This window comes from Ailuropoda melanoleuca, chromosome 16, assembly GCF_002007445.2.
Source record: "Ailuropoda melanoleuca isolate Jingjing chromosome 16, ASM200744v2, whole genome shotgun sequence".
NCBI classification, from domain to species: Eukaryota; Metazoa; Chordata; class Mammalia; order Carnivora; family Ursidae; genus Ailuropoda; species Ailuropoda melanoleuca.
In genome coordinates, this window is record NC_048233.1 from 86,281,067 (window position 1) to 86,296,778 (window position 15,712).

The 15,712-nt window shown below is 50.6% G+C and overlaps 1 protein-coding gene across 5 annotated transcripts in view; it reads right to left on the reverse strand.

Annotated features, from left to right (window-relative positions):
* KMT5B (lysine methyltransferase 5B) overlaps window positions 1-968 on the reverse strand; it is a 53,049-nt gene extending 52,081 nt beyond the window's left edge. For 3 of the 5 annotated variants that reach the window (XM_034646021.1, XM_034646020.1, XM_034646019.1), the window contains exon 1: window positions 66-374. The gene's annotated coding sequence lies outside the window, so the exon portion shown is untranslated. Of the gene's footprint in view, window positions 1-65; window positions 375-851 lie in introns of those variants that run through there. The other 2 variants (XM_002921295.4, XM_034646022.1) reach the window with 2 other exon arrangements.
* Window positions 969-15,712: the final 14,744 nt, after the last annotated feature.

The following is a 15,712-nucleotide window of genomic DNA, read 5'->3' on the forward strand; positions in this document are numbered from 1 at the left end:
CAGCCGCGGCCGGAGCCCCCCGCCCCCACCGCGCCGCGCCCCCGCGTCCCCGCGCCCGGCCTCACCTCGCCTCTCGCGCGGCCGCGGCGTCCCAAAGACCGCCTTCGCCGGGGATCCGCGTCCCGTGTCCCGGCGCCGCGCGCGCCGCCTCCGGTATCCGGGAGCCCTCACCTCATAGCCCCAGAGCCTCGCCTCCCGCACCGCAGACGCGTCGCCGCCCCCGGTGAGCCGTCCGGACGCCGCCCGGGAACGGTGGAAGGACACGAAAACGAGTGCCCTCGGCCGGGCGGAGGGACACCACGCCGGCTCCCCCCCCCCCCCCCGCCCCTCTGTTGCTTTTACGGGACTCGCGGGGGGGCGGGGGAGGCGGAGAAACACGGGAAAGAAACGAGTTCCTCGCTGGGTGCTCCCGGCCGCGGAGGGACAAAAAGCGAATTTGGGGAGAGCCGAGAAGAGCCGTCGCCTCGCGTCGCCCGCGGCGGAGGGATCCGCGCTGAGGGTCGGCAGGGATCCCTCCGCCCCTCGCTGCCCTTTAAATCGCGGCTGGAGGCGGCGTCGCCGTGCGCCCCTCGGGCGCCACCCCGGCTCCGTCCGGGTCTTCAGCGCCGCTGCACTCGCGGGGGACGGCTTCCCGAACCTGGACGGGGGGCAGCACCGGGGGACGGGCGGGCTCCTCGCCCGCTGCGTGTGCCGGTGGCGCCGAGGGGAGGTGGCCCACGGAGGGGAGCTTCTTTGTTGTGGGAGTGGGTGTCGTTGGAGCGGATACACCCCTACAGACCGTGTGGGCAGCCCGAGCATTCCGCTGCGTAGAGTGGGAGGGAGGGAAGGAGGAGGAGGGAGCGTCCACTCACCGGGCCACTGGCTTCCCGGTGTCAGCCGGCCATCCCTTGAGCACCTACTGTGTGCCTGCCGGGCTTTCCGAGAAACTGGGCTACTTCCGCTTCCCTTCTTCGTTGGGCAGTGCCCGCGCCAGAGATGCAGCCGCACCCCCGCCCAGGACCTGGGGCAGGTCCGGAAGATGCCGAGGGTCTGGCACGCTCCAGGTGCTGAGCTGTGGGAAGAGGGCGAAGCGTGCGAAGCACCTCCCTTTGGGTCCTGCAGTCTGTTAATAAAGGCTACAAAATAACAGTAATGAGAGTAACGTGTATACAGTCTTTACTGCATGGTGGGCACGCTTCTCAGGGTTTTGGTGCTGTATCTCATCGACTCTTCACAACTCCCGCCAGGAGGTGGGGACCGTTGTGGTTCTTCCTTACACGTAGGGAAACTGAGGCAGAGAGGTTAGGCGACCCCTAGGACACCTAGTCAGGGCTTGAGCCAGAGCCCTTACCCAGTATCTGGTGAAAAATGAAGACCTCCAGAAGTCAAGTTGCCACAGAGGTCGGATGCACAGAGATGGTGCCTGAAGGTGTCCCCTTAGGCTGTGAAGACAGAAAGGGTGGGTTGCAGTATGTTAGGAAAAAGGGGTGGTTAGAAAATGTGGGACCAGTAAGTGCAAAGTCCTGGCGGGAGGGGGAGAGGGGAGCGGGAAGCAGCTCTGGCCTCTGGAACTGAGGAAAGCCCAGTGTAGCTCCTACAAAGAGGAGGCAGACGGGGCAGGTGGATGGATGGATTCCGGGAAGAGCCCCACTTCTGCCTTGGTTTCCCCTGTATCCCCAGGGCCTGGCACAGACTACGCACACCATAAAGGTTGATTTAGTGGAGATTGTGGATGATCACAAGGACTGTGGTCCAACTAACACCAACACATGTGCTTACCTCTTTTGCCCTCCTTGACCTTGGGTAGTAGACATGATGCTTATTATTCCTTCCACAGATGGGAAACTGAGGCACAGTGATTTTCTAAGAGCATGTGTGTGTGTGTGTGAGAGAGAGAGAGAGAGGCAACCGGGGGTCCAGATCTTCCAAACCAAAGCTCCTCCCACTGTGGGTACCTGCTTTCCCCACATCCCCTCTGGAAGTCAATTGGGGTTGCGGGGGAGAGTGTGGGCAGAGCCCCACCACCCCCCAAATAAAGCAGACTCAGGCACATAGCTCGGCTTTTACTGGATCAGAATTCACCTTGCCCTGTTCCTCTTGCAGACACAACTAACAAATGATTGCTTTGGTTTTGTCAGTTTCTGGTTTATCACTAAACATTCTTTCCAAGATTTTTATAGTGCTTGGCTCCAAATACTCAAATTCCATCTCAGAAACACTCAGATTGCCTTTGCCACCCCCTTCCCCACTGGGTGCCCACAGGAGGCATGCACACAAGGGAAATGAGGGAGCCTCATATGCCTGCAATGGGCAGCCACAGCCCTGTGTGGGTCTTGGTGCCCAGGCCTCAAGCCCAACCATGCTTGAGCAGCCCTTCACAGCCCCCAGAACCAGTGTCCTCCCCATTCCAAACTTTCCAGAATTCACCCCAACATAGATCCCTGGGACTGACACCCAAACCCCCACACCTGTAAAGCCCCCAGACTCCCAAGATGTGGCACCTCCATTTAATCATGGCCCAGGGCCAGGCCAAGTGTTCTGGGTGGTGACTTGCAAGGGAGCAGGCCAGGCCTACACCCTAGCAGGGGAGACAGATGAGTAGACCCAAGCACAGCGTCCTCTCAGCCTCCCCGGTTCTGGATCTGCCTCTCCTCCAGTCCCCCCTGCATTGCTGGCTGCTCTTGCAGCCTCAGCTGGGAGACTCGGTGGGCCAGAGCTCTTGACACAGCTGAGTTGGGGCTCAGGACCCTGATGGAGCCAGGATTAAGGGTGGCTAGGGCTAAGCTGGGCAGAGGGCACAGCCCGGAGCCGTCGTCCTGGGGGAGACTGGAAATTTGACTTCCCCACAGTGAGCATGGCCAGCCAGAGGCCTCCTGCTGCCAGCTGGCAGGGGAGGGGTAGATGGGGGACAGGAAGTAGTGTGGCCAGGCACCTGCCCAGCCCCCATGTGACAGGAGCCATTGGCATTTACACTGTGAAGCCTCTGGATGCCCCAAAGTGGAAGTGCTAAGCCACAGAGGCAGTGGGGCCCCCACCAGGCCTGGACAGATGGAAAGATATTAACAACTCTAAAGAAAGACTGAGTTGGCGGAAGGGGCCTGGCCAGCCCCGGAAGCTCCAGAAGAGCCAGCCCGGCCCGGAGCTGACCTGGGAGTGGCGCCCTTGCCAGGGCACTGGCTGAGGCTACGGAGCCTGTTCCAGTCCTCCCAGCAGGGCCCAGGGGCACTCCCCAGAGAAACATCCTGGTCCCACCAACTCTGCATCACTCTCCTATTTCCCTTCTTCAAATGCCAGGTTCACCCAGCAACCGGCTGGCAGGAACTTGCTTGGTGGAATCTCGTGCCCGCAGGGCCCGCAGGTCATGCTGACCCCAGAATTCCAGGCTGGGTGGCAGTAGCTTCTTGTAGATTGATATCTTGACTTGTGGACTCTGCACATGTGTCTCACTGGTTCCCCCCACCCACCCCTGCCCAGAATACCGGGCTGTTCCAATGACAGCAGGTGTCCAAGACTAACAGGAGAAGGGCAGGGGGCAAACCCAGGACTATTCTGGTGACCTGTGTGAACAGCTGCTGGCTCCCTGCCCAGCTGCCCGAGCACCACGAGGCCCCCTGTAGCATCCTCGCCTTCACCTGCCCTTACACTGCTCACCTCTCCTTTGATAGATGAGGACACCCGACCTCTGAAAGGTCAGGTGACCTGCCCAAGGCCACATAGTCAACAGCAGCAAGACTTTAGGGCAGCTTCAAACAGGGCCACAAATCTGCCCTGGGTTTGAATCCCAGCTCCACAACTTACCAGCCATGTGATCTGGGGCCAATGATGTGGCCTGTCTATGCACCGCCCCTTCAGTTGTAAAACATGCCGGTCCTTGGGTCTGCCCAGAACTCACTCATGCCTTTAAAATCGTTCATCTGTTTAACACCAAATTCTGATCTCCTGCCTGGCCGCCTCCTCTGAACTTCTGACTCCAGCACTTAGGTATTTAACAGGCATTTCACACATAGCATGGCTCAAACTGAACGCACACGCACGTGCACACTCGCACCTCTCAGATCTTCTTCCCATTGCTCGGGTCCAGTAGCTAGCTTTCATTCTCCATTACCAGCCTTTGGGGCTTTCTCTCCATAGCACATATCACTGTCTAGCATTCTGTACATTTTCCTTTTTCATCGTGTCTACTGGCTGTCTGTCCCTTCCAGGCTATAAGCTCCTTGAGGGCGGGAGCCTCTGTCTGCCTGGTTCATGGCTGCATCTCCAGCACCCAGAATAGTGCCTCGGGTGCTAACGTAGCGGTCCCAATACACAAAGGATGATGCTAACCTTCCGGCAGGGCTACTGGGTTAAAGGAGGTGCAAAGGGTTCTCTACCTGCTCTCCCAGCCCGGATAGCTCAGGTGCGTTCAGCCGCGCCCTTCCCTGCCTTTCAAGATCACGGGGCCCTGAGACCCCGGGGGCAATCAGGCCCCAGGTACAGCCTTGTGCCCCTGAGGGATGGCACCCTTTCAGATCGCCACCATCACCAAAAAGAAGCACCCCCATGGTGACCCTTGTCGTCACACACGCTGAGAAGTAAACGCAGAAAGGAGCGATGGCAGCTGAAAAACGGGTTTTGTCAAGGGCAAGAAAAGCTTCATCTTATTGTATTTTAGTAATTTCAAATTCACAGGAAGTTTCCACATATAACGCAAAGAATGATTTTTCCTGAGCTATCCAGGTGCTCCAGGACTTCAGGGCACATGAGGGTGTATTTCCTTCCCACTGAGACACCCTCCTACAAAACCAGAGCCTGGCGACCAAAGTCACGAAATCACATCCGTAGGTTGCTGTCATTTGATCTTCAGATCCCGTTCAGATCTTCCCAATGACAATAATAATGTCCTTTATAGCAAGGGAACCTGTCCAGAATCTGAGTTCCCTTGGTCGTCAAGTCTCTTCAGCTTTCTTCTGGAATATTCCTCCCTTTCTTTGACTTGCATACCCTTGGAACTCCTGAAGGTTATGGACCAGTTATTTTGTCGTACATCCTTCAATCTAGGATTTTCGGACGGTTCCTTATGCTTCGATTAAGATCAGCAATCGCTAGGAGGAATGTTGAGGGAGCGAGGCTGTTCTCATCGCCTCCTATCAGGTGGCGGAGAATTTCAATTTGCCCCATAACTGATGATGTTCACTTGGGTCACCTGATGAAGACATGTCTCCCAAGCTTCTCCACTGGAGAGTCACTTGTTTTCCCTTTGTACTAAGTATTCTGTGGAAAGGTACTTTAAGGAGATGCAAACATTGTATTCCTCGTCAAACTTGCAATGTTTTAATATATTTATGTCAGTATGACCTCTGGGTTCCTATTTTTTTCAGTTGGTTATGATCTGTTCCTCTCTCTCCCTTTCCTTCCTCCCCCCTTCTTCAAAGATTTTTGTGGCAGCTTCATTTATAGGAGACCTGCACTGGTCACAAGGCCAATGCCGATCAACAGAAGAATGGAGGGACAAAGTGTGGTCTACCCACGTGCTGGAATCCTACCGAAGTAAGAGCGAATGAGTTACAACATGGACGAATTTCAAAAACGTTATGTTGAGGGAATAGGAACCAGAAACCATAGGGTACAGATTATTTGATTTCAAATATGCAGTGTCCTAGAACTGAAAAAAACAAACCTACAGGGATAGAAATCTGAAGAGTCAATTGCCTCCGGGCACCGGGAGAAACTTCCGGTACAATGGAAACATTCTATATCGGAGGGTGGTTACCTGGGAATGTGGGCTCGGGAAAACTCTCAAGCAGGTGTCTGAGTTCTGTACAAATTACTGGATGTAAATTATACACTTCAAAGAGAGGGGGGAAATCTGGGGGGGAAAAGAGGGTTGAACCGGGCTACTGCTCTGTGAGAAGGTCTTCAGTATTTCTGTGACTTGTCTTGCGACCGAGTACATTTTGCAAAACAGTTTTTCTTGGGCGTTTCCTGGACACTGCTTCTGGATGGACCCAGATTCAATGGCAGGCTCAGGGTCCAAAGTGCAGCTGAGGGAGCCGAAGAGACCCGCTCCCCTGCGCTCTCAGTGCTGGCTGTTGCTGAGTGATAAGTAAAGGGGAGGAAAAACTGCTCCACTCCAACCTCTGCTAGACTTGATGGAAACTTCTCCCAGCAGGTGAGCCTCCCCCCTGCAGGCCCTCCGGCCCCCTCCCTGCTGCCTGTCCCCGACTGGAAGTCTCCAGCCAGTTTTCAGTTGACCTTGGTTTACTCTGGCCAGGAGATCACGTGGCATCAGGGTTTGCCCTGTATCATTACCCTTAATCCCCTTGTCATACCTCACAGATACACTTTGGGCTATTGGCTTGTTCCCTCGTAAATTCCTAGGGGTGGTGTTTCCTGAGTCAAAAGCGGAGATGATTTCCCTCCAGAGCATTCTGGGTGGCCAGGCAGAGAAGGTGAATAGGGCCGAGGCTCTGGCATTTGGAGTGCAGACCCTGGCTTCAGAGTTGGGGGGCCCCTGGATGTTCAGTTCCAGAAGACCTTAGGGTCAGGGAGGGAGCTAGTTCACCAAGGGGGAAAGAAGAAGTTTGGACTATCTTTCTGTGGGATCTTTTTTTTTTTTTAAGTTTTTTTATTCTTTAAGTGATCTCTACACCCAATATGGGCCTTGAACTCACGACCTGAGATCAAGAGTCTCCTGCTCTTTCCACTGAGCCAGGCCGGGCACCCCAGTGAGATCACTTTCGCTCTTTAATCAAAGAGTCCAAGAAATGTGATAAGCAGCCCCTGTGAACCTACTGAAAGGATAAGCAACAAAGAATCAATCTTTCTTTGTCCCCTCAATCCAGAAGCACAGAATCTACTCCCCAGCCCTCAGGCATTGCCCACTGCAGTGCCCAGGCTTTGGTGGGGACCCTCAGGAGATTGGACCCTTGGCAACTGCGGCCCAGACTAGACCTCGGTTTGGGGCTGCGAGTTGCCCTGAGCCAACTGGGGGAACCAGCAAGAACTTGCTGGAGAGAAGGATGTCCCCAGGGGAAGGCCCGGTGGACATGCTGGTACCTCCAGGGGCGGGGGGCGGGGGGGGAACGAGTTGCCAGGGTGTGGGAGCAGTGCACGCAGTGGCTCCGAGGGCCAGCCGGGCACAGGTCCCTCCCACACTCCCAGCGCCACGGGCGGCTGCAGCCACACGCTGGTCCCAGCCCCTGGCATCCTGCTTCGGAGGCTCTGAAGGAGGAACTGGTTGTACAGGATCTCGTTCCAGCCGGATCCCAGGCACCGACCCTGCATAGGGTATATCTCTTTACGAAGGGCTTTAAACCAAGCTGAAAAGAGTCTTTCCGCCTGGGAAGGGCTCGGCTCAGAGGGAGTTGTATTCGTTTCCTGTGGCTTCAAACAACAGAAAATGAATCTCTCACAGTTCCGGAGGCTAGAAGTCCAAAATCAAGGTGTTGCCAGGGTGCTCCCTCCAAAGCTTAGGGGAGAATCCTTCCTGCCTCTTCCAGCTGCTTGGGGCTCCGGGAGGTCCTGGGCTCGCTGCTGCATATCCCTCCAGACTCTGCCTCTGTCTGCACATGGCCCCTCCTCCCGTGGCTCTCGTGTCAAATCCCCCTTACCTTTGTCTTATGACACTTGTCATTGGATTTAGGGCCCACCAAGAGAATCCAGAATGATCTCCTCTGGAGATCCTTAACTTAAAACTCCAAATTAGGTCAGATTTGTGGGTTCCGAGGACAAGGACATGGACACACCTTTTTTGGGGGGGCACACCATTCAACGTACTCCAGCACTGTTCATTTTGATGCCCATATTGTTCTAGATTGGGCCAATGGGAACTAATTCACACTGGCTTCTGTCCCATTTTATATGCCTCCATTGTTCTTTGGGCCTCAGCCCTAGGATCAGTCATTTCTCCAGGGAGCTCTGGTTCCTGTCAGGGCAGTCAAGCTCTGGGTCCCAGGAATGCCCAGGGCCACGGTGCTGCTGCGGCTCCCCAGCCCTCTCTGAGGACCAGGCCAGAGAATGTGTGTCTGTGAGTGTACGCGCTCACACATGTATAATACGCACACCTTTGTATATGCATATATATTTACACATACATTTACACCTATATATTTTTTAAAGATTTTATTCATTTATTTTAGAAAGAGAGAAAGGGAGAGAGAGTGTGTGCATGAGCTAAGGGAGAGGGAGAGAGAATTTTGAGCAGACTCCAGGCTGAGCTTGGAGCCCAACACAGGGCTTGATCTCATGACCCTGAGATCGTGACCTGACCTGGAACCAAGAGTCCCATGCTTAACCAACTGAGCCACCCAGGCGCCTCTATGTCTATATTTCTTTCTTTTTTTTTTTTTAAGATTTTATTTAGTTATTTGAGAAAGAGAGAGAGAGAGAGAGAGAGAACATGAGCAGGGGGAGGGGCAGAGGGAGAGGGAGAAGCAGACTCCCCGCTGAGCAGGGAGCGTGACACAGGGCTCCATCCCAGGACCCTGAGATCATAAACTGAGCCAAGGCAGGTGCTTCACCCAGGCGCCCATCTACGCCTATATTTCTATATCTAAATATATATGGGGCATCTGGGTGGTACATTCAGTTAAGCGTTGGACTCGATCTCAGCTCAGGTCTTGATCTCAGGGTTGTAAGTTCAAGCCCGGTATTGGGCTCCATTTAAAAAATAATAACCAAAATAAATAAATAAGTAAGTAAATAAATACACATAAACACAGATTTCAACCTAATTCCAATACAGCATTCCCGGTTCATTTTCATATTCTTCCTTCACCAACACCTATAACCCATGACTACGGTCTTTGTCTGGGCTGTTAGAATACAGTCCCACAGACTGGGTGGCTTCGACAACAGACATTTCTTTCTCAGGATTCCCGAGGCTGGGAAGTCCAAACCAAGGTGCCTGCAGACTGGGTGTCTGGTGAGGACCTGCTCCCTGGTTCACAGACATCCTCTTCTGGCCTCACGTGGCAGAAGGGGTGAGGGAGCTCTCTGCGATCTCCTTTATGATGACACTAATTCCATTCACGAGGGCTCCTCCCTCATGTCCTAATCGCCTCCCCAAAGCCCCGCCCCCAATACCATCACACTGGGGATTAGGTTTCTGTCCATGAATTTGGGGAGGGGGGCATAAACATTCGGTCTACAGCGCTACCATTACTTATTTTGATTCCCCTGGGTTTGGCCAGTGGCATCCCCTTCAAGCTGGAGCCTGTCCCCTTGGACATGTTCCTGTCATTCTTAGAATACTTCCTGACTTTGTGAAGTCACAAGAAATCCTAGGATCAACTTGTACTTTCCCTGCCCCAGTTCTGAACCAGTCGTTTCTCTGAGAAGGGTCGCTTCCTGTTGGTGGAGAGTGGATTTAGGAAGCAAGATCCTGCTGCCAGGTGAGCCCATCTCCTCTGGCGGATCACTGCTCCTAGGCTGTCTTAGCAGACGCGCAGAGCATGTCACCTACACAACGCACACGCCTCCACACACGGATTTCACATACGACTGTTACTGCGTCTGTGTAGCCTGCCAGTCAAACACAAGGAGTTCAGTTCTGGGTTCCTAACTCCCTTCCCCAGCAGGGACAGACCCGACTCTCATTAACTTCAGTAGATGTAGTCATTTGCTCAAGTCTAAAATACACAGAAGGTAGCTTCAAAGTGACCAACCCATTCCACCATAAAAAGCCACCCTATTAACAAGCATTCAGTATTTGGTTGCAGGTCCTTTTTTTTTTTTTTAAGTAAAATGTACATACATTGAAATTCTGAAATCTTTTTTTTTTTAAAGATTTTATTTATTTATTTGACAGAGAGAGAGACAGCGAACGAGAGAGGGAACACAAGCAGGGGGAGTGGGAGAGGAAGAAGCAGCCTCCAACGGAGCAGGGAGCCAGATGCAGGGTTCAATCCTAGGACCCTGGGATCACGCCCTGAGCCGAAGGCAGACGCTTAACAACTGAGCCACCCAGGCGCCCCCAAATCGTTTTTGTTTTTGTTTTTAAGATTTTATTTATTCATTCAAGAGAGAGAGCACAAGCAGGGGGAGCAGCAGAGGCATAGGGAGAAGCAGGCTCTCTGCTGAGCAGGGAGCCCAGCGTGGGACTCGATCCCAGGACCGGAGATCATGACCTGAGCCGAAGGCAGATGCTTCACCAACTGAGTCACCCAGGTGCCACCAAAATTCTCAAATCTTAAGTGTATAATTATGTCCTGACAAATGCATAGAGCCATATAACCTGCAACCTGTCAAGACAGAGTATATTCCCATGATCCCCAGAAATTTCCCTCATGTCTCTTCCCAGTGTCTTCTCCCAGAGGCAACCACAGGGCTGAGTTTTTTCACCTTAGATTAGTTTTGCCAGTTCTAAGAGCTTCATATAATTGAAGCATAATGTTTCTGTGATTCATTCAGGTTGTTGAATGTACCAGGCATTTGCTCATTTTAAGTTTGTTTATTTAAGTAAACTCTACACCCATCTTGGGGCTTGAACTCAGAACCCTGAATCATGAGCCAGCCAGGCGCCCCAGGAGTTTGCTCATTTGTATTGCTGAGAAGTACTTCTGTGATGCGCATACAGTGGATAGATACCGAGGCTTGTCTGCTTCTCCCCTGCGGTGGACTTGGGGATTGTTTCCAGTTTGGGGTACTATGAATAAAACTACCAGGAACATTCGTGTACCAGTCTTTTTGTGGGAAAATATTTTCATTTCTCCTGGGAGCCGAATGGCCAGGTCAAAGGGCAGGTGTGTGTTTGATCATAGAAACCACCGCACCTTTCCCGAAGTGCTGCGCAGTCCCCCCTCCGGCCAACAGAGCGGGAGGGGCTCTATCTCTTCTCATCCTCACCAGCGTCTGGTACTGTCGGTCTGTTTAAGTTCGGCCGTTCTAGGGAGTGGCTAATAATTTTTCATCATGGATGCAATTTGCATTTCTCTGATGACTAAGGATGTGGAGCTTTTTTTTTTTTTTTTTTGGATGGGCTTATTGTCCACTGTGTATCTTCCTTTGGCAAAGTGTCTGTTCAAATCTTTGGCCAACTTTTTAAATTGGATTTTTTGTCTTATTATTAGTGAGTTATAAGCATTCTTTATTTGGATACAGGATGATATGTGTTTTATATGTGTAGGTATATATATACTTTATATATTATATAACCACTTTATTCTAATAAACTTGACAAGTTAGATAAGATGGGTGTATTTCTTGAAAGACAAAAAAAAGGGGGGGGGCTATGAATAACCAAAGAAGAAATATAAAAATCTGAATAACCCAATATCCATATCTATCAAAGTAATTGGATTCATTATGAAAAACTTTCTCTCTCTCTCTCTCTCTCTCTCTCACACACACACACACACACAGAGTCCAAGCCTAGATATCTTCACTGGTCAATTCTAGTTTTACTGAAGGAAGAATAATGTAAGTCTTACACAAGCTCCTTCAGAAAACAGAAGAGAAGGGAACACTTTCCAACTCATTCTATAAAGCTAGCTCAATCCCAGTGCCATAACTGAAAAAGACATTATTACAAGAAAATAAAATCACAGAACATCTCTCATGACAGACATGCAAATATATTTTTTTAATTAGAAAATGAATTTATTGAGGGGTGCCTGGGTGGCACAGCGGTTAAGCGTCTGCCTTCGGCTCAGGGCGTGATCCCGGCGTTATGGGATCGAGCCCCACATCAGGCTCCTCTGCTATGAGCCTGCTTCTTCCCCTCCCACTCCCCTGCTTGTGTTCCCTCTCTCGCTGGCTGCCCCTATCTCTGTCGAATAAATAAAAAAAAAAAAAAGAAAAAAAGAAAACGAATTTATTGAAATACAAGACCAAAGAGTTTGAAGCCATAGACAGGAAAACGTGTCACATACTTTGCGGGGGGGCGGGGTTTCTTTAGTGGAAAGAGCCCTGCCATCACTGATGCTTGGAGCTGGATGCCAGAAATTCCACCACTGTGGTCCTCCTCCCCCAGCCCAGTGATGGTGGGGAATGGAGGTGAGGACACAGTGAGGATGAGGGTGGGGGGAGAGTCCTGGCTTCAAACCTCTCACCCTCCAGTCACTCCAGTAGGGAAGAGATGAGCCTGTGCATTCACTCGTTCATTCCACAAATATTTATGGACTGTCTCCTTTCTGCCAGGAGCCCATGCTAAGTGCTAGGGATAAAGTAACCAAGGTGCCTAATTCTTGCTATCATGGTGCTTCCTTCCAGGCTCCTGGATAAGACAGAGCCGAAGCAAACAGACCCGGCTGGAGAAGGGAAGAGGCGGGGCTCTGCTGAGGAGGGTGGGGTGGCGGAGGCTGACCTGTTTCCGAAGCAGCCACAGCCCGGCTGGCCTTACGTAGGCCTCCAGGGACCTCAGCGAGCACAGGGGCCAGGCCCTCCCAGGCTGGTCACAGCTCTTCGCCCTGCAGGTGCTGGCCCCCTCCTCCTTCTCCAGGCAGTGGTTCTCCTTCCCTCTCGCAGAGTCCAGAGCTGGTGTTGAAGAAACACCTGGTCAACCGGGCCCTGCAGGGACCCGGGATAGGTGGTTGTAGGCAGGAGGCAGGCGGCAGGCCTTGGGAAGAGGTACTGGCATCTTTCCCCTGGGTTCTGGCTGCCAGGGAGCTCAGCAGATGAGAAGGGCTGCAGGCAGGCAGAGTCAGCTCAGCTCATGGCCTTGAGGGAGGGCTCCTCCATGCAAGTATTCTTAATACTATATTAGCAAAATAAACCCAGCAATATATATGAAAGGTAAAAATACATAATGACAAAGTAGGGTTTATCCTATGAATGCAAGGCTGATTTAATACTGACAAAAATCAATATAATTCACCATACTGAGAGAATGAAACTATGTCAATTAATTAAAATTAAAGGAAAAAACCCATGTGACATTTTAATAGATATATTTAATAAGCATTTCACAGAATTCAGTACTTTGATGATTTAAAAAGAGGAGGAGAAAGAAAACCATCAGCAAATTAGGACTAGAAGGGGACTTGTTCAATCTTAAAAAGGCCATCCTCAAAAAACCCACAGCTGACATCACACTACATGGTTGAAAAGCATTCGGTTCTCTCCCTAAATCAGGGGCAAGGTGGTTGCGTCTACACACAACACTTCTACTCAACACGTACAGGAGGCTCTGAGCACTGCAATAAGGTAAGAGAAAAATTGAGAAGCAAAGATTAGAAAGGAAGAAGTAACTGTCCCAACTAGTAGACAGTGTGATTGTTTACACAGAATATCACATCCCAACAACAACGCATTAGTAGAACTAATATATGAATTTAGGGAAGTCACAGAATACCAGGTCAATGTAAAAAATCAAGCATATTTCTCTAAACCAACAAGAAATTGAAAAAATAAATTTTTTTTAAAGATTTTATTTATTTATGTGACAGAGAGACAGCCAGTGAGAGAGAGAACACAGCAGGGGGAGTGGGAGAGAAAGAAGCAGGCTCCCAGCGGAGGAGCCCGATGTGGGACTCGATCTCAGAATGCCGGGATCACGCCCTGAGCTGAAGGCAGACGCCTAATGACTGCGCTACACAGGTGCCCCAAAAAATAAATTTTAAAAACAATTTAATTTATAAAACATTAAATACTTAGGGCTAAATTTAACAAATGCTATGCAAGACCTGTGTATTGAAAATTGCCAGGGGCGTCTGGGTGGCTCAGCTGGTTAAGTGTCTGCCTTCAGCTCAGGTCATCAAGCCCCGCATGGGGGTCACTGCTCAGCAGGGAAGCCAGCTTCTCCCTCTCCCTCTGCCTGCTGCTCCCCCTGCTTCCGCTTCTCTCTGTCAAATAAATAAATAAAATCTTTAAAAAGAAGGAAAAAAAATTGCCAAACATATCTGGGAGAAATGAGAGAGAGTCTAAGTATATGGAGAGACATATCGTATCTATGGATTGGAAAAGAACAAACAACTTAGTTTAAGAAATGGGCAACAGGTCTGAACAGACACCTCACCAAACCAGATATACAGATGGCAAATCAGCATTTGGAAAGCTGGTTAACATGATGTGTCCTTTGGGAACTGTGCACTGAAACAACAACGAGATACCACCACCCACCTCTTAGAATGGCTAACGTCCAAAAAGCTGACAATAGTGAATGTTGCCGAGGATGTGGAGCAACAGGAACTCTCTTGGTCATTGACTGTGGGAGTACACAGTGATACGGCCACTTCGGGAGATGTTTGCTAGCCTCTTGCAAAACCAAATATCGTTTTGCCATACAATCCAGCAGTCACATTCCTTGGTATTTACCAAATGTAGTTGAAAACTTAGGTCCACGCAAAAACCTGCCCAGGAATGCAGCTTTATTCAATCTCCAAAAACAAACAACCAAGATGTCATGCAACAGGTGCAAGGAGGGGACTGTGGTACATCCAAACAATGAAGTGTTGTTCAAAGGTCAAAAGAAAGGAGCTATTAAGCCACAAAAAGTCGTGGAAGAACCTTAATTGCATATTGCTAAATGGAAGAAGCCAATGAGAAAAGGACACACACTGTGTTATTCCAATTGTAAGACATTCTAGAAAAGATTAAACTGTAGAGACAGTAATAAGATCAGTGGTTTCCAGGGATCTGGGGGAGTTGGGAAGGATGTAGGGGGAGCAAGGGGACTCTGAGGGCATATAACCGTTCTGTATCACTGCGACTGTGGGTACAGAGAATGCACAACACCAAGAGGGAACCATAATGTAAAGTATGGGCTTCAGTTAATAATAATGTATCAATGTTGGTTGATTGAGTGTGACTGATGTGCCATACTAACACAGGATGTTACTGATAGGAGAAATCCTGGGGCAGGGTGGCGTGTATACTGGAACTTTCTGTACTATCACTCAATTTTTCTGCAGATCTAAAACTGCTCTAAAAGAAATAAAGTCGATTGGGGCGCCTGGGTGGCTTAGTCGGTTAAGCTTCTGACTCTTGGTTTTGGCTCAGGTCATGATCTTAGGGTTGTGGGACTGAGCCTAGTGTCAGGCTCCACACTCAGTGGGGAGTGTGCTTGGGATTCTCTCTCCCTCTCCCTCTGATTTCCCCCTCAGGTAAATAAATAAATCTCTCCTAAAAAAAAAAAAAAAAAAAAAAAAGGAAAGAAAGTCAATTAATTAAAAAAACCAACTGAACAGAGGATTCGAATTTGCCGATCAGAAATGCCATTTGTACCCTGCTGGTCTCCTGAATTAGGGTCACATAAGCTCGGCAGTCCTCAGTCGGTTTCCTGATGCTGTGCTCCAGGGCAAATGGAACTGGCCGGTCTACGGAGAGAAGAGAGCAGCTCTGCAGGGAAAGTCGAGATGGGGAGGGGGAGGTGTCCCAGACAAAGCCCAAAGAACAGCCTCTTTCGTTGCTTTGTCTGTCTCCTTTCCTGTTCCCCACTGTGGGGCAGGCTAGCAACCCTTTCTGCCTGTGGGTTCTACGTGGTATCTGCGACATGGGACAGTATGGTATCTACCTCGAAGGACGACCGTGGAGATTGGGGGCAGTCGTGTAGGTGCTCGGTGAACACCAGCTCTTACTCAGCCTCCAGTGCTCCATCTTCAAGTTCTTCCAATAAAGTCCCCCCTTGGATCCTACCTGTTTCAAATTTTTTTTATATTTCATATAATTACAAGAGTCTTGAGTAAGATGAGAATATTGACCAAGGACTGGCTGAGCTGGTGGTGGGCCATGGGCCGCCAACCAGAGAAAGAGGACAGAAGACCAGAGCCCGGGGGTCTGGGTCAGGCTGAAATGGCTTTGGAGGGGGTCTATCTAT